The sequence below is a fragment of the Jatropha curcas genome, chromosome 1 (genome assembly GCF_041381405.1).
Source record: "Jatropha curcas cultivar XTBG-Jc1 chromosome 1, XTBG_Jcur_1.0, whole genome shotgun sequence".
NCBI classification, from domain to species: domain Eukaryota; kingdom Viridiplantae; phylum Streptophyta; class Magnoliopsida; order Malpighiales; family Euphorbiaceae; genus Jatropha; species Jatropha curcas.
In genome coordinates this window covers 17,131,393-17,159,008 of record NC_143151.1, presented here as the reverse complement: position 1 = coordinate 17,159,008, position 27,616 = coordinate 17,131,393, and positions in this window count along the sequence as shown.

Genomic DNA, 27,616 nt, shown 5'->3' with positions numbered 1-27,616 from the left:
CCTCTTAGAGGGATTGAAAAGATGTTTTGCCTCTTAATGAGGGCTTGAACAGAGATTTTGCCTCTTAGAGGACTTGAAAAGATGTTTTGCCTCTCAATGATGGCTTGAAAAGATGTTTTGCCTCTTAATGAGGGCTTGAAAAGAGATTTTGCCTCTTAGAGGACTTGAAACGATGTTTTGCTTCTTAATGAGGGCTTGAAAAGAGGTTTGTTTTATTTTTTATTTTTTTCTTTGAGAACCAAGGGTCCACCTAAAGTCGAAATGATCAAATGGCTTGGTTTTGGGTGAAAAATGGTTGGTTATTGGTTAGGGTTTTACCCTAGGTTTTATGTAAAAAAAAAGGTTAACCATTAACCGGGTTCTACCCTGGGTTTGTGTAAAAGAGATTGACGATGGTTGGGTTTCACCCTGGGTTGTGTATGTTTTTTTTTTTTATAATTCTTGCCCCTGAATCCGACTTGGAGGATTTTGCCCCCTGCTTGAGAGAATTGATGCCCTTATTAGCTGAAATAGAATTTCTTCTTAATGAAAGACTAAAAATTCCGTGATTACTTCTGTGATGGGAGAATGGTGAAGGTTCTTATCACTTCTTGCCCCCAGAATGGTGCTGACCATGGAATTCATTTCCGATTTGATTTCTTCGGGATTCCTTCCTGACTTGATATTAATACAGAATTCATTTCTGACTTGATTTCTTCGCGGGATTTCTTCCTGGCTTGATGTCTTTGCGGGATTCATTCCCGACTGGATGTCTTTGCGGGATTCCTTCCCGACTTGATGTTGATGCAGAATTCATTTCTGACTTGATTTCTTCGCGGGATTCCTTCCCGGCTTGATGTCTTTGAGGGATTCCTTCCCGACTGGGTGTCTTTGCGGGATTCCTTCCCGACTTGATGTTGATGCAGAATTCATTTCTGACTTGATTTCTTCGCGGGATTCCTTCCCGGCTTGATGTCTTTACGGGATTCATTCCCGACTTTGATGATGTTGAATCAACTTATTGATTCGAGCTCGTATGATAGTGATGACCCTAGGCGAATCTGACTTTGTTGTTGTAGTGGTTTTACCACTGGTTGACTGAAATATGACTTGTATTCATCACAAAGAGTTTTGAATACCCACATTGTGGTGGTAACTTGAGTGGCTTGAGTGTCGAAGAAGCTTTTATGCTTTGAGTTTGTGGCTTCGCCATGTTTGAATTCTTGAGGTTAATTTGATCCCTTTTCTTGAACTTTATCTTCCTCCGAATTTGAAACTTATTTCCTCAATGGTTCTCCTCTCCATAAGGAATTTTGAAGAGACTCTTCCTTTTCCTTGTTTTGAGAAATGATCCTTGTTTATAAGGACACTTGTACTTGTGCCATGCCTGGCGCTTGATTTTCAAGGTGTTTGTTGTCATCCAATTTGTGAAAATGACTGCTTCTTTTAACTTGCTTTTTCAAAATGTGAGCAGCCGCTTGGTCTTTGTCCTTATGGCTGAAATGATTTGTCATCTACCCTTGATGGGCTTGAATTGAACGGAGAGCTTGCAGTAGACCCATTTTTGACAACTTGATTTCCTGTAGCTTTGTCCTTGATTTCTTTCTTTTATGGAGAAGTTCCTTTTGACCCATTTTTTTTCTTTTGCTTTGTTTGCTTCCTTTTGACCAGGGGTTCCTTTTGTCCCGTGTTTTCCTTTTGCTTGCTTAGAAGCAGCCTCTCCATAAAGAATTTCGAGGCAACTTGATTCTGAGATGACTTGAGTAGTGTATGGATAGCATTGCGACTTTGTGCAGACCCAACCCAATTCCAAACATAACTTCTTTATTCTGTCGCTTTTAAGCTCAAAATTCAGACACCTCTCTGTCGGAGCATCTTCCATTCCTGGGTTTTCGGAGAAACCATTCTGGCCCTAACCCCTTTAATCGGCTTTACCTCGGTACTGTTTGAAGTCGTGGGTACCCTTTGCTGGATCCTTTCCATGATTACCCTTCAAAAGTTCCCCTTTAATGGTGCTTCTTAGGATGCCCCCAGTTTTGATTGATGCAGAGCAAATGAAAGCATTTTTCTTTGCCAATTTTTATTATCTTTTTTTATCATCATTTTTTTTTAATTTTTTTATTATTATTTTTTTCGATTTTTTTTTGCTTTCACAGGAAAGGGTAGGGAAAGAGTATAAACATGATTGGAACGTAAACTGATCCCTTTTTATTGATAAGACAAAATTTGTGTACAAAAGACACTTAGATTTACAAATTTGAATTGAATGAAAACTTGAATGGGAATGAAGAAAAAAAAAGCTAGACCCTAAAAGATAGACTCTAGGTGGACTATGATGGACTAGGATTGGATTGACTGTAGTGACTTTGTTCTTCTCGATGCTAAAATCGATCAGACAGGTTGTTGTTGGTCTTGAACAATTCCTTTGTTCTTTTGGAGGTTTGATCTCAACCTTCTCAGACACAAACTTCATTCATTTCTAAGAAAAGTTCGAAAGGATCGAACGATTCTCGTTCGGCAATTTTTTTTTGCATTAATCCCATGGTTAGGCAAGGGATTGGTTGATGTTCAACTTGCTCTTGGGGATGATAGACCCATTGTCAACCAGGTCTTGTAGACGATTTTTCAAAGTCCAGCATGATTCAGTCTTATGCCCATGTCCTTGATGGTACTCACAATATTCATTGGCTTTGAAATTCCGGGGCAGGGGGTTTGGTAATGGCCTTGCTTCTAAGGGCTTCAGTAAATTTGCTTTCACTGCTTCTCGGAACACCAAAAGGATTGGCATGCCGAGATCAGTATATTGCCTCCTTGGCTGATTGTTTCCCAAATTCCCAACACGTAAAGGATTCGTGGGGATTATACTGGCTATTTCATTTGTCTCACTGGACCCAGCATGATTCTGCTTCTTGTATGAGTCTTCTTTGAGTTGACCCAACTGGATTAAGTCTTCCACCTTAGTTGCAGTTGCAATGAGCGATTGGAACGTTGGCAAGTACTGTGTTTGAAGCTGTGACTGGTAGACAGGTAGTAAATTCTTGATTATTATGTCAACTTGTTCCTGTTCAGAGGGTCGGTTGATCATTTGAGCAGCTTTGGCTCTCCACCTCGAAAGGAACGAGGAGAAGGGCTCATTGTTCTTTTGTTTAGTGGTTTCCAGCTCCCTCCGGGTAACATCCACTTCGATATTATAATGGTACTGCGTGTTGAAAGCATTGCATATGTCCTCCCAATTCTTCATTTTGGAACGATCCAAGCTTACAAACCATCTTAATGCAGCACCAGTCAAAGATTGCTGAAACAACTAAGCAAGGAGTTCGCTGTTCAGGCCAAACGGGTTGAGGGCACCCACATACATTTTCAGGTGCGTTTTGGGACAAGTGGTTTCGTCAAACTTGTCCATGTTAAGCATTTGGAACTTTGTGGGCAGTCTTGCTTCGGGAAACAAGGACAAGGAGTTCATGTCCACCACTTCCTTGTGTGTCTTGAGGACAGTAATAGACCTTTCTAGGAGTTCTAGTTTCTCTCTCATTTTCTGAGCTTTCAGCTCAGAAGCAGTTCTGGAGGGCATGTCGTCCAGGTTAAGGGCAGGGTTTGTCGGTTCAGCAGCAGGACCCTGATTGGAGGTAGCAGGACCACTTCCCCCAGCGGAAGCCCCATTTCCATTACCACCACCTAGTTCAGCTATTAGGGCAGTCCTTTAGGCAGCCAATGCCTCATTCATTCTGGCCTCCATTCTGGCCTCCAGTTGTTCAATGAGGTTTTGGATGTCAGTAAGTGATGCCATTGGTGCAATTGAAGTTGGTGAAGTTGGTGAAGCTGGTGAGGTTGGTGAAGTTGGTGAGGTTGGTGATAGCACCGTAGGTGTGACTGGAACTTGGATAGGCACTCGAACAGTGGGTACCTGTGAAAGGACATAGTCAAAACGATTAGAATATCCTATATAAGGTGTTTTCATAGGGTATGTGAGATAGTGTGAGGTAGGGTAGTGTATGGGTAAGGTATTTGGACTTGACCCTTGTGATGTGGGGTGGTATGACCAAACAATGTAGGGTAGTGTTGGTATAGGGAAGAATGACTTGACCCTGTGAGATGGGACGGTTTGACCTTGTGTGGTAGGGTAATGTTGGTATGCTAGGACACCTAGGATAGGACCCAATGGGATGTGATATGTAAGGTAGAGTGCTTAGGGCTGGACACCTCGACTTTTCGAAAGGCCCTAAGTTCTCAAAAAAAAATTTTTTTTTGGGGGCCTTAGAGGCCAAAATGTGAATTTTTGGGTTTAAGGACCAAAATGTAATTTTCCAGGTCTCAGGGACTAAAATGTAATTTTTTCAGGTCTCAGGGACCAAAATGTGATTTTCCAGCTTTGAAATGGAATGTTTTTTTTTTTAAGATTCTCTTTTTTATCATCTTCCAGACCCCCTTTTTTTTGTGAAGTATGAGATGAATGCGTGAATGCGCACAACATCACAACATAATTCATTTTAATGGAATGATTCAGCATCATTGGGCGCATACAGCCCTAAAGGATAGGTTCTATAGGCTATGACACAAATAGAGGATTGGCTTATTAAGGGACCCTTGAACCTTGAGCATGGATATACCTAACCACATGTGAAACAAGGAGTTTCGCGTGGGTCCAACGGTACGCATACTCATGGGCCATCCCCAAAAGGATTAGGGACAGTTTGCGGTAACAGAGAGGACGCTTTGGCTGTCCGTCGACATAATCAAAGAGACCTGCCGATCAGCGCTATTTGCTATCCAGACTCAGAAGTTTGAACAGAGAGAGAAGAAATTCATTTGAAATTCATTTTTTATGCAATGGAGAAAAAGATTTTCAATTCGTGCAAATAAATAAACAAATTTAAATGATTTAAAGTAAAGTTCAATTAGGTCCAAATTCTCCTTGTTCAGCATTCTTAAAGAAAGAATACTTAATTTTTTTTTGTTGGGGTACCCTGCAAAACAAAGCATAGTAAAATAATACCCTAAAGAAGGGTAGGTTAGTTTACACAACGATCGTAGTCTGCTTTATGCAAAAAGATTGCATAATCATCCCCAGCAGAGTCGCCAAACTGTGAACCCCTTCCCAAAATATCATCAGGCATATGAATGCATGTGACTAAGGGTAGAAATGCACGTGAATGTATGAGTCACCACCTTGCTTAATTATTTTAGGGTAAACTAGGAAAAACCCTAAGTGACTCCAATTTCAATGAACCTAATTACTGGATTAATTATCCCAATGCTTAAGGCATGGTCTACGAACTCGAGGTGGATCCCGAGACTATGTCATGCTAATTAACTAACCGATGAATGAATGCTTTGCAAGGATGTAATTGGACCAATGAAAGTGTTTATGTGATTTCGACTTGCCGCTCGGGGTTAAATCCCAAACGTGCCTACGTACTTCCGTTTGAATGGAAGATCAAAGTCAACGTAGTTCGATAGGCCTCTTTTAGAGGGCTTTGAATGGGTATGCTTTATGCATGGGTGTGTGTATGCTTCGTGCATTTTTTTAGGCATTTTGCCAAAGAGTTGATTGATTTGATTGTTTCAGGCATTTGTTCCCAAAAATGTGGATTTAAGGCTTTTAGCCGAAAAGATTGATTTAGGCAATTGTTGCCAAAAGTTGATGCGATTTAGGCGATTGTTGCCAAAATTGGTTATTTGAAAGCTTTAAAGCCAAAATATTGATTTAGGCAATTTATTGCCAAAAATTGATGATTGGGCGATTGTCGCCAAAATTGATCGATTTAAGGCTTTAAAGCCAAAAGATTGATTAATTTTAAGGCATTTTGCCAAAGCTTTGATTTAAGCGATTTGTTGCTAAAAAAAAGATTAATCTCATTTATAGGCGATTTGTTTACCTAAAGTGATTGATTGATTTGCAATGTAGGCAATTTATTGCCAGGAAAACGTGTTTAATTAAGGCTATTTAGCCACAATTATTGATTAATTGGACTTAAGCCGGATTTGTTCGACATAAAAATGATTATACCTTAGCTATTAATTAACAAGGTATTTTAAGCCAATATTGTCGAATTTAGGCCTTAATACCACGATTATTGATTAACCGGGCATTCAGCCTAAATTATTTAATTGAGGCAGTTTACTTGCCTAATGATGACGTGAATGCGTTTATGCAGTGGCAGAGTTAAGAGGAGTAGAAGAGAAACATGCATGACGTGCTAAAATTAAATAGGCAGAGTTTAGTTCATGTACCTGATTTAATCGACGGCCACTTCTGAACTCCAGGTTAAACTCCTCGTTAAGGGAATATTAATTAATTCAAATTTAGTAACCACTTAACAAAGCAAGAAAGCAATAAAGCTAAACTAAAATGCAGAAAAGCAGTAAAGAATCGCAAGGAGCGTAAGGGAGAAGGAGCGTCCGTCAACATAGACTGAGTGAGTTGAAATGGAGACAACGGGGCCAATTTATAGGCAAAAATCGGACTGTTTCGGCGGGCTGGGCCGCCGGAGCCGCCGTGGGCTGGCGGCCTCTGCCGCCGTCGACGGCGGCCGCTGCCGACGTGGCCGGCGGTAGCTCCCGCCGAGGAGGGCGGCTACCGCCGCCGATGAGGGCGGCTGCTGCCGCCGTGAAGGGCGGCCGCAGCCGCTGTCGCCGGCAGAGCGGTTTCCGCCGCCGTGAAGGGCGGCCGCCGGCGGACTTTCTAGTTTTACTTTCCGGAGGCTTTTCCGAGAGTTCCGGACCTCCAAAAAATATTCCGGGAGCAATTTCGCGATCCCCGCGACGTCCCGGACGTTTTAAGTACCATATTGGCATACTTCCTGTAAATTTCCAAAATGGCCTCTGGTCCGGCCGGACTGTTTGCAGTCTGAAAAAACTGGCTTTTTGAGCCTCAAAATTTGAGTATTCACACCTATGCGGGCCCGGGTCGTTGCTGCTGGCTTCGGGGATTACGCTGCAGGATTGCGCCGCACGCAGCCTCGTTTCCCGCCCACTATGCGATATGCATTGATGGAGCGGTGGAACGATTGTACTCACACCTTCATCTTCGGGTTCGGCGAGATGACCCTGACGCCCGTGGACTATGCTGCCATCACTGGTCTACGCTTCACTGGCCCGGTTCCCCCGCTGGACGCTCGGTATCAGACGGCCACTCTCGGGGCCCAGCTGGTCCGTTCCTTGCTCGGTGTCACCTCACAGACTCGGTACACCGTGCAGGGATGTATGTCCTATGAGATGGTCTTCCGGTTCTGGGCCGAGAGGATCAGGACCCGTTTGGAGGCTTGGAGGGAGCTGCCGGAGGAGGCCCAACCTACTGCTCCTGCGTATACTCGGGAGGAGAGGGACCAGGCTGCTCGGTCCTTCTTATTCTACATCATCTCATCTCAGCTGTTATGCACCTCCCAGAATAAGGGAGACCCGGCGGTGCTGGCATGTCTTCAGGATCTGAGCCAGGTCGGGTCCTTCGACTGGGCCACACTCGGTTTGGCTCATCTCTATCACGGTCTGGATGTCTGGACCCGTGGTAGCGGTGAGTCGAACTGGCTGTTCATCCGGCCTCTGGAGGTAACATTCTTTCACTCTTCGGCTTTTTATTTGTCATTCTCAACTGTTCAACTAATTGATGTTATTTCTTTCTCTGCTGCAGGTATGGTCCTACGAGTACTGCATCTATCCTGGCGGTCCGAGTGGCGACTCTCCGATCGAGTCTAGGAGGATTACTCGCTATCTGTGTAACACCCGCCGCCCAGCCCCAAGAGACCCGACGGCGGATGCCACATTCGGTGCCGGAGACACCGTCCTAACATAACATATAAATCATAAAATTAGATTATGAATTAGAAGTGATTAAGTATTGACAAGTTTAGCGAGTAATTTTTTTCAATTTGTTTTTGAAATATATATATATATATAACTTATGAAAACAATTTAGGAAAAATCCTACAACAAAACTGCAAGAGTTTCCCTTTAAAAACCGAGCTCACCAAACATGTGAATACAAAACACTCCCAATTTTAAACTCTAAACCCCCAGCAAACTCCAGTAATCACCATAGCAACACAACAACACTTCTATACCTTCATAACTATAGAAACCCTCAATAGCATTTTAATGATCATCAATTAAATGCATTCATTATATATATATAACAAGTCCTTATCTTCTTAATCATACCAACTATCTTAAACATATTTTATATCCAAACATTAAATAAAATCTCATGCTTATCTCCAAATATATACACCAAACTAATTTATCATTACATGCTTAAGTTATAATTCAAATAACATAATATCCGAAAATGTAATAATTATACATGCCATGATTCTTAAGTACATCAAACTAATTCTACCACTACTAAAATAGTCGCTTCTAGTCTGAAGCTACTCTTCTGATCTTCAAGTAGCAACCACGGACTTCAACCTGCGCGTGATAAAAATCAACGCGCTGAGTATAAAACTCAGTGGTGCTCATAAATGACAAACTTACCAATGTTGCACTGGCAACACACTTAAAATATAAATTTTCATCAAAAGAACATACATTTACATTTATAGCAAAAGAAATATCAAATAAACTTATAATTAATAACATAAATAATTTAATTCTTCCAAATCACAAATTCATTACTTGGACATTTATTATACCAATACACATACTATTTATTTTAAAACCATGTATCGAAATATCATGCCTTGAAAATTAATTTGAGAACATAATCATTTATTTCCAAACTAAGGTTTACTGAAATAATATAATCTTATTCATTTAAGTGCCTTAAAAATATTTTCCAAGGGCTCGCATACACTTAGGAGAAAGAGAAGCAGATAGGTTTTCATAACTTATTCATAATGGCCTTAGGTCGCCAACCTTTTCATAACATATAGAGCGCGTCCGCCCTAACATAAGACACCCACGTGCCTAGCATATGATCATAGTTTCGTATCATAATGGCATCAAATGCCGAGCATGCTCATCATACATAATAAAATCAAATCTCGCATCAAATTCACATCAAGTATATTAGAGCCCAAAATCCTTGTTTTAATTCTTAATTCATAATACTTCTCATAAAACTTGTCTTATTCTTTAGTCTTCTTAAATTCATAATGTATGCTTACTTTAGAACATAAGTAACTCATGAAAATTAATATAGAAAATTTCTTATCATATGAAATCATACATGTAAGCTTACTTTTGAATTTAAGTGACTAATGAAAACTTCATACTTAAACATAATTACTTAATATAGGAAATTTCTTATAAATTCCTTTTCTTTTAAAACGTTCTTGAAGTCATAATGAAATTTATCATAAGAAACTTCTTATCATATAAAATCATACTTTCCTTATTCAAAATTCAAAGCACATACATCTTAAATACCCTTTTTTTTTTAAAAAAAAAAAACTCTAAACATATGAAAGTTATCAAAATAATCATACTTATGTCATAGATATATAGATAGCATACCATACAAAAAATAATAATTAAGTAAGCGGTACCACCCTAGAGTGGTTTGGCCTCTTAATGAAAACCAAGGGGAGGAATTTCCTTCTCCAACCAAGCATACTAACATAACTCTTATGCACCAAGGTATCCATTTTTATCCTCATCATGCATTATCTAAACTAATTCCACACTTTATCCCAAAATTTCCAACAATTTTTCCCATTTATGTCCATTTAAACATATCCACAATAACACTTTTCAAACTTATATCTTATTTTTGTCAAATAAATCCTCGAACATACAAATAATCAAGAGAACCTCATCACACATGATTCATACATACATTGATCCAAATAAACCCATGATTCAAGGCATAGGAAATTTCCAGCATTAATATAACCTTGACCTTTGCAGGGTTTTTAAGACATAACTTGAGTTATAGGTCTCAAAATGGAACGAAATCAGATTCATTAGAAAGCTAAGACAACATGCTACAAATGTTATGAAGGGATCACAGCCCAGATCAATCTGCAAGGTAGCAAACAAAAGCTAGGAACACAGACCAACAGTCCAGACCTGATTCAGCAGAACCAAGTCCAATGTTTATTGAATTACTCCTTAACCAAACACTCAAATTAATTCAATCCAAAACCATAGAAGTCTCAAGACACAGGGAAACAACTCTCATGAAGAACTCAGAACATAATCTTGCCATTATAGTGGTCAAAATGGGCAATCAATTCAGTGATGCATGTGGCCCGTCATAACACAGTCAGTTTGGGTGTTTCAGCCATAAGTTGAGTTATATATCTTCAAATTGGACACAAGAGGATGGGTTGGAAAACTAAGAGAGAGACCTACAACTGTTATGAAGGACTCAGACACAAATGGAAACTAGAAAGGATCGAAAAATGGTCCTTAATCTCACTCAATAACCCATTTTTCCTAAATTCAGCTTACTTTAACCATGAAGGGAACATGAACAACAAAGATACAAGGTAGAAATGTCTACCACAACATAAATACTCATCACATATCACCCAAGAGCATGTAATTGCAACCAAAATTCAACAAATCAATCATTTCATACAAAATCCCAAAATATCAACATAAGAGCATAAAGGCACAAAATCAAAAATTTGAGTAAGGTAAGTGTGTTTATGAACACTAACCTTAAAAATAAGCTTTAGCAAGCTTAAATTAAAACTTTCTAAGCTCTCACTTTTCCTTTACTCCATGGTAGAGGTTTCTCCAACCTTTGGCTCAAGTAGAGAATCTCCAAATTTCTTGAAATAATTCACCAAAAATCACTTCCCAAGCTTTAATCTCTAGGATTAATAACTTAAATCAAGTTGGTTGGGGTGAATTTGATGTGTTTAGTAAGGAAGAATTGAAGAAAATGAAGAAGAAGAAGGAGGAGGAGGAGACGTGTAAGGGAAAAGAAGAAGAAAGAAAAATGGTTGCACAATAATTGACGGTTGACTTATATAAAGCAACAAGGGTATTTTAGTCTTTTCCCCTAATTGGATGGCTAGGATTAAGTCAAGTAATCTCATCTAATGGCTACAAATAATCTCCAAGTAAATTCCTTCAAAATATTATTTATCTCCATAAAATTCTCAAATTTAATCCTTAAAAATAATTCCTCAAATTTCCTTACTTAATATAATACCATAATTCACTATTCACTAATTATCTAAATTCTCCAAAAATATTCATTACTTATTTTCTACCCATAAAAATCATGTATGCATACTCCAAAAATATTAAATAAAATATGAAACATAGATAGTAATTTTTCTGGACCAAAATAATACTGACTCCCGGACCGGTGGTACTATTCACAGACCGGTAAAAACTATTATTTTAGACACAGAAAAATTAGGGCGTTACAATCTGGCCCACTGTCATCACACTTATGCCAGTGGCAAGGATCCCGAGTACTAGCGGAGCTTCCTTAATGACCGGGAGTTGTCTGATGTGAGTACAGAAAGAACCTCTGAATCTTTAGCTTATCTTCTTTTCTCCTTTTATTTTAATACACAACAAATACTGATTTCTCCTTCTTTTGTAGCTGTCCTTGACTCCATGGGACTGCGAGGCCTGGCGGACCTACCCAGGCCGAGAGGTGGCTGAGTTGCACACCCGGTCGAGACTGCTGATGCGAGGATACTGGGCCGACAGGTACTTCCTAGGAGAGAGAGTCTTTGACACTCCGGTAGCTCCATCACAGCGGAGGGTGCCTCATGCCCCTCCTCGGCATATGTGTCTGCTGGAGGGCTTGACCCGGGAGGACTTGGAGGTAGAGTACAAAGGCTTCTCGGCGAACGATTTCCTGTCCGCCGGTGACTTCCCCTCTTACTTCGCCTCTCGGATGCAGGCGCGGCTTCCTGAGATCCTTGAGTATACTCAGGTAACTTTTCTGATCTTCGGTCTTATTTACTGTTATTACTGTTTTCACTGTTTCAGATCATTGATATCATCATTTCCTCTGTAACTAAATGCAGGAGCGGAAGACGCATAAGACTGCGGCTTACTACCGGGCAGAGGCAGCGACTGAGGTAGGTGGCACAGCTGCTCCAGCTGGACCGGCCGGTGTAGTGCTGGGGGATGTCCCGTTCCCACCGGGTATGGAGGTGGTGTTGGATCCTAGTCTAGGTTTGGCATCTGGCATCGTTATTCCTGCTGATCTTCGGCAGGCTCCTCCTCCGGTGCAGCTGGACCCTGAGCACGCTACACATGTAAGTCATAAACCGAATTTACAAAGTTAGAAGCATTTTACCTGAGTAATCTTTTAATGGATGTTTCTTGTTTGCAGGTGCCGGCCCAGAGATATCAGGAGATCTGCCAGCGGTTCGGGTTTGCCCGATCCTACATTGGTCGGCTGTACTCCGAGCGGCATGAGCTGGTATGAATTTTACACACATTTACCTTTTTGTTTCTTATTATTTGGCAAACTTTCTTACACATGTCTGCTTTTACAGGAGCTGGAGAACGGGAGGTTGCGGAGGCATCAGTCCCGTCAGTCCAGCGCTGTGAGCCGACTCCAGGCGGAGGTAGAGCGGCTTCGGACGAGGCTGGAGGTTGAGGGCATCCCGCTTGACTCTTCTGAGGAGGATGAGGATGGCTCTTCTTCCGATGATGCACCATCGTTTCCACCCCCTGCAGCTGCTACTGGTTCGAGCCATAGGCGGCGGTAGTCCTGCTCCGCGTCTCAGCCATTTTTGACATTTTTAAACATTTTGAACATTTAGTAGCATTATTTTATTTTTTGATGGTTGTACAGTTACATCATTATCATTATTTTATTATTATATTTTTCTTTGGTATTATTTACATTTTTATAATATTTTTCTTTTATTATATTGTTGTATGTGTTTATATTTTACAACTGTGAAGTCTTATTCCTACAAAAATAAAACACAAATACAAAAACACGAAAAAGAGGACGGTGTCCCGTTTATTTGCAAAAACGGTCCACCTTGTTAGTGGTCCATGAACCAGTCTATTATAAATGAAATAAATAAAATAAAAGAATGGACTTAAAATGAAATATCACAAGAATCAATCAATAAATAACAGTGGATCGTGTCACCTACCTGACAGGATGATTAATGCGACCATAAAGACTCAACCTGCTCGTTATACAAATCGTCCCTTCTTATTTATCCATGCAGGTTTAAATGCTCACTGACCCAAGTAGTCCATACATGATTGTCCTTCCAACTACCTCTGACAGTGGACATTAAGTCGAGCGATGACAATGTTCCGCCCATCGGTCCCTTCACTCTTCTATAAATGGGGGTTTCACTTCGCACCTCCTTCACATCCAACGTTCGACACAGACCAGTCTCTCGAATAATCCTTTTTCATGACCTTCAGAAGCCAAGTCTCATCCTTCGTCCAATCCATCTCTGATGACTTATGGCAGATTCCCCCTATGGATCAACTTGCCTGGTTAAGATATTTCAAAGACCTAAAACCTAACCATGGCTTCTTGTCTTGGCTCGTTACTCATTTTAATTCGAACACCATGGTTTTCCGGTTTGAAGACTCTGAAGTGACTCCGACTTATAAGGAAATGTGTGCCGTGATGGATCATCATCCTGAACAAAATGAAGCTCCGGCCTTGCCCCCAGGTCCTAGGTATAATCCAGCTGAGATCGTGGCCTTGTGTCTGGTTTATCTCCCTGATGGCATAAACACGGATCAGGGTCTTCCTTTAGAGCCTTTTCTCAACAAGGTTCTGTCCATGAATGTGGATCCTTCTTGGATTCGAGCTTGTTGCTTCTTGTTGCTGAATGTGTATGTCCTGAAGAACCGTCAACCCGGAATTGGAGATTTTCGACTTCTGACAGTTGTTCGCGACATGCAACTGTACCGTCGTACTGTCTTCATGATGATTATGGGAGAAACGATGTGTTGGGCCAGGGACATCGCCCTTCATATCACCAATTTCAATATTCATCATCGCGGTTGTCCAATATTGCTGCAGGCCTGGGCTTTAGACAAGTTAAGTCTACTTCTTCCGGTCCCTGCTCGTTTGATTCCAACCTATGGTCCTGCCAACTTTCGGTCTCGGACTCGAGGACATTTTGACTTTGGGGATAACCCGACAATTCGGTGGATTTGTCCCTGGTGGAGGATCAGGCTGGTTACTACTGGAAGCATGAACCTCAATTATGTGCTCTATGCTAGTCTAGACTGTTCCATGGCCTATTTCCCCGACAGGATCAGCCGTCAATACGGTATGATGCAGCGTGTTCCCAGAGTCCATAACTTCGAAAGCGGTCTGATAACATCACATCTGTTGACCAATTTGGCTGACCGTTGGCAAAATCGAAACACTGTGTATTTAGATGAAGGAACGATGCAGGATACCGTGACACCCGCATATGTCAACTGGTTCTTTACCCCACAATGATGTCATGCCCTGTGAAGATTGGCCTTTGCTGATAGGCCCTACTAGAATAAGTTGTTGTCTTTTCTTTTCCTTTTATACCCGGGTCATGAGTTTTTATATAAACGTATCTGCTTTTCTTTCAATTGATGACCTTGATGGCTCTGTCTTTATTAATTTCTGCTTCCTGCACACATGAATCAACAACATACAACAAACTTTTTCCTTCGGAATTATTTGCTGTGTTAGTTATTTGGGCCTCCTGCCCTTGGATTAATAAATGAAAGCTCATGAAGAAGAGGTTATTCTACAAGAACAAAAGCTTACGCTACAAAGAAAGGAGTGACTGTTTTATTACCTGCACAAATCAAACAAAAATAACAAATGTAACTCCTTTATGTATGCACGAACCTATGCAAGTGCTAAGGTTTATTCATGGTTTTATATTGATCTTTCCAGGGAAATCACTGAGAAAATGGTGCTCGTCCCTCTGATCAACGTCTTAAAAGAGTTCATTGTTTAGGCAGGGCCAACAGCCGAAACATCTTAGCTCAAATGAGTCGATCTTGGATCAAATAAGCAGAGAGGAAGGTTTTGCATCCTTCGACCATAACCCCGGAACAGGAAGAAAAGTTTTGAACTTCAAATCTTTTATTAATCTTTCTTCTTTTCAACATTATACAGAAGTAAAGAAAGTTTATTATAGTACAATGGTTATTTGCTCTAACTACTCGATTTCCTATTCTTCTTCAAGTCGGGTTGATGGCGTTGAGCAACCAATCACACATTTATCACGAACGCATGGCATGATTTCTGCATTTAAACTAAGCACCACGCGTTGATCCTGAAAATTTTATTTTATATATTTTATTTTTATTTTATTATTTTTTTTATGCTCCAACTTTTGCCTAGGCCGCCCTTTCGGGTTTTCAACCTAGCGAGCTTAATTCTTGCCTAAGCCGCCCTTTCGGGTTTTCAACTTAGCTAAAGATTTTTTTTTTTCGAAATCATCATTTCAGACGTAGAATCTTTTCATTTGGTCTTGATTGACAATTCGATTGACAGGTTCTCCTTCCATGGTGATTAATTCAGCGGCTCCTTTTGCTAATAGTTTGTGAACTCTGAACGGTCCATGCCAGTTGGGTTTAAATTTCCCACCAGGATGATTCTGGGCTTCGTGATCCAATAATCTGATCAAAACCAGATCTCCGTTCCTTACTGCCCTTGGATGTACTCGTTTATTGTAGAAACGAGCAATTCTTCTTTTTCCCATTTGATCCTGGAATCGAGCATTCAGTCTTTTCCCGTCTAAGAGCGCCAAATCTTCATATCTCTTCTTAACCCATTCCTCTTCGGTCAGACCAGCTTCTAACCCTGAGAGACTTCTTTTCGAGCTCTATCGGTAACACTGCCTCCATTCCGTATACAAGTTCGAAAGGAGAAGCTCCGTTTACTGATTTGAATGTAGTGCGATGCCCCCAGAGCGCGAAAGGAAGTTTCTCAGCCCAGCTTCTGTACCTTTCACACATCTTTGACAGGATTCTCTTGATCTCCTTATTCGTAGCTTCTACTGCACCATTAGCCTGAGGGCGATAAGGAGAAGAATGGTGATGCTCAACCTTGTATCTATAAAGCAATTGGCCAACATCTGTAACGCCCCAAAATTTTCGAATCTTAAAATAATATTATTTTATCGGGTCATGAATGGTGCTACAGAAAGGGGGATAATATTTTATTTAGATCCGAGGAAGATATTGAGTATGATTAACTATGAATGGGTAGTGATTTACCAGTCTATGAATAGTACCACCGGTCTGTGAATAGTACTACCGGTCCGGGAGTCGGTAGTATTTTGGTCCGGAAAAATTACTATATATGTTTTATATTTTCTTTAATATTTTTGGAGTATATATGCATGATTTTTATGGGTAGAAAGTAAGTAATGAATATTTTTGGAGAATTTAGATAATTAGTGAATAGTGAATTATGATGCTTTATTAATTAAGGAAATTTGAGGAATAATTTTTATGGAGTAATTTGAGAAATTTGTGGAGATAAATAATATTGTGAAGGAATTGAATTGGAGAATATTTTTAGCCATTAGATGAGCTTAATCTTAACCATCCAATTATGGGGAAAAGACCAAAATACCCTTTGATCACTTTATAAGGTCAACTTCAATTATTGAGCAACCACTTTTTCTCTTCTTCTTCTTCTCTTCAACGCCACTTCCTCTTCTTCTTCTCTTCTTTGTTTTTCTTCACTTCTTACTTGTTAAATCCACCAAATTAAACCCACCCAACTTGATTTAAGTAAGTAATCTTAGAGAATTAAGCTTGAGAAGTGATTTGTGGTGATTAGTTTCAAGAAATTTGGAGATTCTCTACTTAAGCCAAAGGTTGGGGAAACCTCTACCATGGAGTAAAGGCAAAGTTAGAGCTTAGAAAGCTTTAATTTAAGCTTGCTAAAGCTTATTTTTAAGGTTAGTGTTCATAAACACACTTACCTTACTTGAATTTTTGATTTTGTACATTTATGCTATCATACATGTATTTTGGGATTTTGTATGAAATGATTGATTTGTTGAACTTTGGTTGCAATAACATGCTCTTGGGTGATGTTTGATGAGTATTTAGTATGTGGTAGAAATTTCTACCTTGTATCTTTGTTGTTCATGTTTTTTTTCATGGTTAAAGTAAGCTGAATTTTGGAAAAAGTTTTATTGGGTGAGATTAAGGACCAGTTTTCGACCATTTCTATTTTCCATTTGTGTCTTAGTCCTTCATGAAAGTTGTAGGTCTACTTCTTAGCTTTCCAACCCATCCTCTTGTGTCCAATTTGGAGATACATAGCTCAACTTATGGCTGAAATACCTAAACTAACTCTGTTATGTCGGGCCACATGCATCACTGAATTGAGTGCCCATTTGGACCACTATAATGACAATATTTGGTTCTGAGGTCTTCATAAAAGTTGTTTCCCTGTGTCTTGAGATTTCCATGGTTCTGGATTGGTTTAATTTGAGTGTTTGGTTAAGTAGGAATTCAATAAACATTGGACTTAGTTCTGCTGAATCGGGTCTGGACTGTTGGTCTGTGTTTCTAGCTTCGGTTTACCACCTTACACATTGATCTGGGCTGTGGTCCCTTCATAACATTTGTATCATTTTATCTTAGCTTTCTAATGAATCTAATTTCATTCAATTTGGAGACCTATAACTCAAGTTATGTCTTAAAAACACAGCAAAGGTCAAGGATATTTTAATGCTGGAAATTTCCTATGCCTTGACTCATAGGTTTATTTGGATAAATGTATGTATGAATCATGTGTGATGAGGTTCTCTTGATTATTTGTATGTTTGAGGATTGATTTGACAAAAATAAGATATAAGGTTGAAAAGTGGTATTGTGGCTATGTTTAAATGGATATAAATGGGAAAAATTGTTGGAAATTTTGGGATAAAGTGTGGAATTAGATAATGCATGATGAGGATAGAAATGGATACCTTGGTGCATAAGAGTTATGTTAGTATGCTTGGTTGGAGAAGGAAATTCCTCCCCTTGGTTTTCATTAAGAGGCCAAACCACTCTAGGGTGGTAAGGCTTACTTAATTATTTTTTTTTGTATGGTATGCTATCTACATATCTATGACATAAGTATGATTATTTTGATAACTTCCATATGTTTAGAGTTTAAAAAAAAAAAATGGGTATTTAAGGTGTATGTGCTTTGAATTTTACATAAGTAAAGTATGATTTTTTTTATGATAAGAAGTTTCTTATGATAAATTTCATTATGATGTTAAGAAAGTTTTAAAAGAAAAGGAATTTATGAGAAATTTTCCTATATTAAGTATATATATCTATATATATATTTTCAATATTTCCTTTGAAGAATGTGGTAATTTTTGTAAGTTGTAAGTTGAGAAATTTGAAATGATGGGTATTAAGTAATGAAGAGGTTTTGATTAAGAATTATTGCTTTTGCGAAAGAATGATTTTGATTTGGGCTCTACTATGCATGATTGAAACGTGGTATGATGAGATTGATTTTGTTATGTGAAGCTATGATCATATGCTAGGGTTATCAGCCCTTATAAATAGGCGGACGCGCTTATTTGTGTGATGGGGGTTGTGCTTTCATAGGCCACGGTGGTGCTTTCAGAGGCCACGATTGTGTGATGGGTGTGGTGCTTTCATAAGCCACGGTGGTGCTTTCACAGGCCACGATTGTGTGATGGGGGTGGTGCTTTCATAGGCCACGATTGTGTGATGGGGGTGGCGCTAACATAGGCCACGATCAAATCTGTTTATGTTCATTCTGTATTAGTACGAGCCTTAACTAAAGAATTAACATATTTGTATTTATAATCGTCTTATTACTTTCAAAGTATTTGAATTAAACGAATGAGATCATATTATTTTAGTAAACCTTACTTTGGAAATTAATGATTATGTTATCAAATGAATTTTCAAAGCATGATATTCCGGTACATGGTTTTAAACATAAATAGTATATGTATTGGTATAATAAATGTGCAAGCAATGAATTTATGAGTTGAAAGAATTAAATTCTTTATGTTATTAATTAAAAGTTTATTTAATATTTCTTTTGCTATAAATGTACATGTATGTTGAAATTTAATGATTTTATGTCATTTGTGTTTTAAGTAAGTTGTCATCACAACTTTAGTAAGTATGTGAATTATGAGCACCACTGAGTTTTATACTCAGCGCGTTGATTTTTATCACGCGCAGGTTAAAGGCTGTGGTTGCTGCTTGAAGACTAGAAGAGTAGCATCAGGGCAGAAGTGACTATTGTGGTAGTAGTAGATTGAGATTTATGTACTTAAGAACTATGGCATGTATCAGTATTATATTTTCAGAGATTGTATTATTTGAATTATAACTTAAGCATGTAATTAGCAATTATGTTGGTGTCTATATTCGGAGATAAGCATAAGATTCATTAAATGATTGAATATAAATTATTTCAAGAGAGTTGGTATGATTAGTTTATTAAGACTTGATATATATACTGAATGCAATTAATTGATGAATATTAAACTGCTATTGAGGATTTATATAATTCTGAAAATGTAGAAGTGTTGTTGTGTTATGATGATTATGTGGAGATGTTGGGAGTTTGGAGTTGAATTGGGAGTGTTTTGTATTCACATGTTTGGCGAGCTCAGTTTTTAAAAGGGAAATTCTTACAGTATTTATGTAGGATTTTTCCCAATCTATTTTTCAAAAAAAAAAAAAAAAAAAAAAAAGAGATAAAAACGAAATGAAATGATTATCTATAAAAAAAAAAAAATTACTCGCTACACTTGTGAATACTCAATTACTTCTAATTCATAATCTTATTTAATGATTTGTATGTTAAGTTAAGATGGTGTCTCCGGCACCGAATGTGGCATCCGTCGTCGGGTCTCACGGGACTCGGCGGAGGGTGTTACAACATCTGCCTGGAAATGAGAACCATTATCTGTAACTATGTGATGGGGAACACCATAGCGACAGAAAATGTTCTGTTCAATGAATCTAGCCACATGCTTGGCGGTTAAAATCTTGTAAGATTGAGCCTCAATCCATCTAGAGAAGTAGTCAACTGCAACCAATATATACTGATGGCCGTTGGATGCTGCTGGTGAAATTTTGCCGATGACGTCTATACCCCATGCAGAAAAAGGCCAGGAAGGAGTTGTCGGATGAAGTTCAACAGCAGGTAAGTGGCTTTTATTGTCATGGTATTGGCAAACTCTGCAATGACGCACATACTGAACACAGTCACCTTCTGTGAACCCCTCCCCCAAATATCACCGGCATACAAATGCATATGACTAAGGGCAGAAATGCACGTGAATGTATGAGTCGCCACCTTGTTTAATTATTTTAGGGTAAACTAGGAAAAACCCTAAGTGACTCCAATTTTAATTAACCTAATTACTAGATTAATTAACCCAATGTCTAAGGCATGGTCTTCGAACCCGAGGTGGATCCCGAGACTATGTCATGCTGATGAACTAACCAAATGAATGAATGCTTTGCAGGTAAGATGAAGTAATTGGACCAATGAAAATGTTTATGTGATTTCGACTTGCCGCCTGGGGTTAAATCCCGAACGTGCCTACGTACTTCCGTTTGAATAGAAGATCAAAGTCAACGTAGTTCGATAGGCCTTTTTAAAAGGGCTTTGAATGGGTATGCTTTATGCATGAGTGTGTGTATGCTTCGTGCATTTTGTTTAGGCATTTTGCCAAAGATTTGATTGATTTGATTTTTTAGGCATTTGTTGCCAAAAAAAATGTTGATTTAAGTCTTTTAGCCAAAAAGATTAATTTAGGCAATTTATTGCCAAAAATTGATGTGACTTAGGCGATTGTTGCCAAAATTCGATTGTTTAAAGGCTTTTAGCCAAAAGAGTTGGTTTAGGCAATTTATTGCCAAAAATTGATGATTGGGCGATTGTCGCCAAAAATTGATTGATTTAAGGCTTTTAGCCAAAATGTGTTGATTTAGGCAATTTGTTTGCCAAAAAGTGATTATTTGAAGGCTTTTTAGCCAAAAAGATTTAAGCGATTTGTCGCTAAGAAAAGATTAATCTACTTATAGGCAATTTGTTTACCAAAAGTGATTGATTGACTTGCAATGTAGGTAATTTATTGCCAAGAAAAACATGTTTAATTAAGGCCTTTTAGCCACAATTATTGATTAATTGGACTTAAGCCGGACTGTTCGAAATAAAGGCGATTTTACCATAGTTATTAATTAACTAGGCACTTTAGCCAAATATTGTCGGATTTAGACTTTAATGCCACGATTATTGATTAACCGGGCATTTAGTCTAAATTTATTTAATTGAGGCAACTTACTTGCCTAATGATGACATGAATGCATTTATGCAGTTGTAGAATTAGGAGGAGCAGAAGAGAAACATGCATGAAGTGCTAAAATTAAATAGGCAGAGTTTAGTTTATGTACTTGATTTAATCGACGGCCACTTCTTAACTCCAGGTTAAGCTCCTCGTTAAGGGAATATTAATTAATTCAAATTTAGTGACCAATTAACAAAGCAAGAAAGCAATAAAGCTAAACTAAAATGCAGAAAAGTAGTAAAGAATCTCAAGGAGTGTAGGGGAGAAGGAGCGTCCGTCAACACAGACTGAGTGCTTAGGCCGCCGGGGCCGGCGGCCGGAGCCGCCGTGGACGGCGGCCCGAGCCGCTGTGGGTGGCTGCCGGAGTTGCCAGGGCAGGCGGCCAAAGCCGTCGTGTCCGGCGGCCTGAGCCACCGAGGCCGGCAGGTTTGCTAATTTTTCTTTCTGGAGGCTTTTTCGGGAGTTCCTGACCTCCAAAAAATATTTCGGGACCAGTTCCGTGATCCTCGCGATGTCCCGGACGTTTTAAGTACCATATTGGCATACTTTCGGTGAACTTCCAAAATGGCTTCCAGTCCGGTCGGACTGTTTGCAGTCCGGGAAAACTGGCTTTTTGAGCCTCAAAATTTGAGTATTCACAGTTGCCCCCCACTGGCTATCATAAAAATGATTCATGAGAGCCAGTGGCTGTCTGAAGGAGCAAATTTTGAGGATGGGCAGAGGAGGAAACCCCGCCGTTGGTTTTTTTTTTCTTCTTTGAAATGAAATGATCCAATGCATGGACTTATGTTTGCAACTTAAAGATGTTTTTGCCTCTTTGAGGACTTAAAAATAAATTTTGCCTCTTAGAGGACTTGAAAAAAGAGGTTTTCCCCTTAATGAGGGCTTGAAAAGAGATTTTGCCTCTTAGAGGACTTGAAAAGATGTTTTGCCCCTTAGAGGGCTTGAAAATGAGATTTGCTTTATTTTGTTTTTTTCTTTGAGAACCAAGGGTCCACCTAAAGTCGAAATGATCAAATGGCTTGGTTTTGGATGAAAAATGGTTGGTTATTGGTCAGGGTTTCACCCTAGGTTTTATGTAAAAAAAAAAAAAAAAAGGTTAACCATTAACCGGGTTCTACCCTAGGTTTGTGTAAAAGAGATTGACGATGGTTGGGTTTCACCCTACGTTGTGTATGTTTTTTTTTTATAACACTTGCCCCTGAATCTGACTTGGAGGATTTTGCCCCCTGCTCGAGAGAATTGATGCCCTTATTAGCTGAAATAGAATTTCTACTTAATGAAAGACTAAAAATTCCGTGATTACTTCTGTGATGGGAGAATGGTGAAGGTTCTTATCACTTCCTGCCCCCAGAATGGTGCTGACCATGGAATACTTCAAAACATTGGTGTTGTACTTGTCCAATCGGTTGAGGAATCAAAGAGAACTAAGCCACTTATGTGACTCGAGGAAACGGACAATGTGGATGACATCGCTCGTCTGAAAGGATCGAAGAAACGATGGTCCGAGTGGAGACGAGGTATTAAAGAATTACCTTTCAACGATTATGCTTGACATTTTTTAGGGTTGTTTTGGAAACCCCGGGGATTGAATTGACATTTTCCTCTCTCTCTTTTTTTTTCGAGGAATGACTCAAAGAGTGACGCTTTCAAAACGAACTTTTGAGAATGACTCGATTTTTGTGACTCATTGTGGAATGACCACTGGTGATGGAGACTTGATTTTAAAGACTCATTGGAGACTCGATTTAGAGACTCAAATTTTTCTTGTAGTGAATTTTGACTCGAAGGGACTCAGTGATTCTTTGAAAAAAATGATTTATATACTCCCAAGGAGACCTTTGAAAGGGATTTTTTTTTTTTTAGGGACATACTTTGCTGTTTATCCTACAAAAAATGGACTCTCTAAAAGAATTCATGAAAGCACTTTTTTTTTTTTTTTGCCTTAACTTTTGCCTAGTAGCCGCCCTTTCGGGTTTTCGACTCTAGCAGGCTCTTTGCCCTAACTTTTGCCTAGACCGCCCTTTCGGGTTTTCAGCCCAGCGGGCTCAATTCTTGCCTGAAGCCGTCCTTTCGGGTTTTCAACTCCAGCTTTTATTTTTCTTTTCTTCTCTTTTTTTTTTATTTTTTAATTTTTATATTGGCAAAGAGAAAATGCTATTTATGATGCAAACTTATGTTTGTGACCGCGCCTTTGCGGCTGCAAACGTATCTCCAAGAACTCTTCGGGGGATGGGGAGAATCTGGTCTTTCGTAGTTCCTTTCGGGATGCGAACTTCGTGCTCGGCTGGTGCGGAATTCATCTCCGGCTTGATGTTAGTGCGGAATTCCTTTCCGTCTTGGTGCAGAATTTATTTCCGACTTGCTGTTGGGGCAAAATTCAATTCCGACTTAATGCTGATTGTGGAATTCATTTTCGATTTGATTTCTTCGGGATTCCTTCCCGACTTGATATTAATACGGAATTCATTTCTGACTTGATTTCTTCGCGGGATTTCTTCCCGGCTTGATGTCTTTGTGAGATTCCTTCCCGACTTGATGTTGATGCAGAATTCATTTCTGACTTGATTTCTTCGCGGGATTTCTTCCCGGCTTGATGTCTTTACGGGATTCATTCCCGACTGGATGTCTTTGCGGGATTCCTTCCCGACTTGATGTTGATGCAGAATTCATTTCTGACTTGATTTCTTCGCGGGATTTCTTCCCGGCTTGATGTCTTTACGGGATTCATTCCCGACTTTGATGATGTTGAATCAACTTATTGACTCGAGCTCGTATGATAGTGATGACCCTAGGCGAATCTGACTTTGTTGTTGTAGTGGTTTTACCACTGGTTGACTGAAATATGACTTGTATTCATCACAAAGAGTTTTGAATGCCCACATTGTGGTGGTAACTTGAGTGGCTTGAGTGTTGAAGAAGCTTTTATGCTTTGAGTTTGTGGCTTCGCCATGTTTGAATTCTTGAGGTTAATTTGATTCCTTTTCTTGAACTTTATCTTCCTCTGAATTTGAAACTTATTTCCTCAATGGTTCTCCTCTCCATAAGGAATTTTGAGGAGACTCTTCCTTTTCCTTGTTTTGAGAAATGATCTTTGTTTATAAGGACACTTGTACTTGTGCCATGCTTGGCGCTTGATTTTCAAGGTGTTTGTTGTCGTCCAATTTGTGGAAATGACTGCTTCTTTTAACTTGCTTTTTCAAAATGTGAGCAGCCGCTTGGTCTTTGTCCTTATGGCTGAAATGATTTGTCATCTACCCTTGATGGGCTTGAATTTAACGGAGAGCTTGCAGTTGACCCGTTTTTGACATCTTGATTTCCTGTAGCTTTGTCCTTGATTTCTTTCTTTTATGCAGAAGTTCCTTTTGACCCATTTTTTTCTTTTGCTTGTTTGCTTCCTTTTGACCAGGGGTTCCTTTTGTCCCGTTTTTCCTTTTGCTTGCTTAGAAGCAGCCTCTCCATAAAGAATTTCGAGGCAACTTGATTCTGAGATGACTTGAGTAGTGTATGGATAACATTGCGACTTCGTGCAGACCCAACCCAATAACTTCTTTATTCTGTCACTTTTAAGCTCAAAATTCAGACACCTCTCTGTCGGGGCATCTTCCATTCCTGGGTTTTCGGAGAAACCATTCTGGCCCTAACCCCTTCAATCGGCTTTACCTTGGTACTGTTTGAAGTCTTGCGTACCTGTGAACCCCTCCCCAAAATATCATAGGCATATGAATGCATGTGACTAAGGGAAGAAATGCACGTGAATGTATGAGTCGCCACCTTGTTTAATTGTTTTAGGGTAAACTAGGAAAAACCCTAAATGACTCCAATTTTAATTAACCTAGTTACTAGATTAATTATCCCAATGTCTAAGGCATAATCTGCGAACCTGAGGTGGATCCCGAGACTATGTCATGCTGATGAAACTAACCAAAAATGAATGCTTTGCAAGATGATTGGACCGATGGAATGTTTAAGTGAATTTGAATGATTGCGACTTGCCGCTCGGGGTTAAATCCCTAACGTGCCTACGTACTTCCGTTTGAATGGAAGATCAAAGTCGACGTAGTTCGATAGGCCTCTTCTAGAGGGCTTTAGATGGGATGCTTGATGCATGAGTGTGTGTATGCTTTGTGCATTTTTGTTTAGGCATTTTGCCAAAGAATTGATTGTTTCAGGCACTTGGTGCCAAAATGTTGATTTGAGGCTTTTTGCCAAAAGAAAGGATTTGGGCTTATTCTTGCCAAAAGATAAGTTGGGCTTATTTGCTTGCCAAAGATTAATTGGGCTTATTATTGCCAAGAGATTGATTGTTTAGGCGATTGTCGCCAAAATTGAATGATTTAAGGCTTTTTAGCCAAAATGAATTGATTTAGGCAATTGTTGCCAAAGGTTGATTCAAGGCTTTTAGCCAAAAGAAATTGATTTAAGCGATTTGTCGCTATAAAAGAGATTAATTTTCACTTATAAGCAATTTATTTGCTTAAAGTGATTATTTAAAGGCTTTTATCCAAATTATTGATTTAAGCGATTTGTCGCTATAAAAGATTAACTTTTCACTTATAAGCAATTTGTTTGCCTAAAGTGATTAATTAAATTGAAATATAGGCAATTTATTGCCATAAAAAAAACGTGTTTAAGTAGGACCTTTTAGTCACAATCATTGATTAACTGGACTTAGGCCAAGAACTGTTCGAAATAAAGGCAATTTCACCATAGTTATTGATTAGCTAGGCTTCTTTAGCCAATAATGTCAGATTTAAGCTTTAATACCACGATTATTAATTAATCGGGCATTTAAGCTTAATCTTTATTTGATTGAGGCAATTTATTTGCCTAATTATGACATGGATGCATTTATGCAGTTGTAGAATTATTAGGAGTAGAAGAGAAGCATGCATAAAATGCTAATAATAAATAGACAGAGTTTAGTTTTGTGTACCTGATTTAGTCGACGGCCACTTCTTAACTCCAGGTTAAGCTCCTCGTTAAGGGAAATATTAATTTTTTTAGTTTAATTTAACTTTGAGTGATCAAATATCACAACAATAGAATCAAACTAAAAAAATAAAAAATAAGATAAATATGCAAGAAAGCAATAAAGAATCGCAAAGAGCGTAAGGGAGAAGGAGCGTCCGTCAACACAGACCGAGTGTCTCAAAACGGAGCCCCAGAGCCATTTTTATAGGAAAAAACGTGATCCCGGGCGCCCCTGCCCGCCCTCCAGGGCGGGCGTGCCCGCCTGGGCTGGGCGGGCGTGCCCGCCCACGCTGGGCGGGCATGGCCGCCCAAGCTGGGCGGGCGTGCCCGCCTAGACTGGGCGGGCATGGCCGCCCTAGCTGGGCGGGCGTGCCCGCCCTTGAGGGGGGGCATGCCCGCCTAGACTGGGCGGGCATGGCCGCCTAGACTGGGCGGGCATGCGTGCCTTTCTCTTTTTCTCTTCTTTTTTTTTCGTTCCGGAGGCTTTTCCGGGAATTTCGGACCTCCAAAAAATATTCCGGGACCGGTTCTGCGATCCTCGTGAAATTCTGGACGTTTCAAGTACCATATTGACATACTTCCAGTAAATGTCCAAAATGGCCTTCGGTCCGGCCGGACTGTTTGTAGTCCGGCATTGACACTGTAGAAAAGTCAAAGTTACTGTAGCAAGGTCAAAATTTGAGTATTCACAGTTGCCCCCCACTGGCTATCATAAAAATGATTTATGAGAGCCAGTGGTCGTCTGAAGGAGCAAATTTTGAGGATGGGCAGAGGAGGAAACCCCGCCGTGGGTTTTTTCTATGCAATGAAATGATCAAGTGCATGGATTTATGTTTGCAACTTAAAGTTGTTTTTGCCTCTTTGAGGACTTGAAAAGATGTTTTTCCTCTTAGAGGACTTGAAAAAGATGTTTTGCCTCTTAATGAGGGCTGGAAAAGAGATTTTGCCTCTTAATGAGGGCTTGAAAAGATGATTTTGCCTCTTAATGAGGGCTTGAAAAGTTGATTTTGCCTCTTAGAGGACTTGAAAAGATGTTTTGCCTCTTAATGAGGGCTTGAAGATGTTTTGCCTCTTAGAGGACTTGAAAAGATGTTTTGCCTCCTAATGAGGGCTTGAAAAAGAGATTTGTTTTATTTTTGTTTTCTTCTTTGAGAACCAAGGGTCAACCTAAAGTCGAAATGATCAAATGGCTTGGTTTTGGGTGAAAAGTGGTTGGTTATTGGTTATAGTTTCACCCTAGGTTTTATGTAAAAAAAAAGGTCAACCATTAACCGGGTTCTACCCTGGGTTTGTGTAAAAGAGATTGACGATGGTTGGGTTCCACCCTGGGTTGTGTATGTTTTTTTTTATAACACTTGCCCCTGAATCCGACTTGGAGGATTTTGCCCCCTGCTTGAGAGAATTGATGCCGTTATTAGCTGAAATAGAATTTCTTCTTAACGAAAACTAAGAAA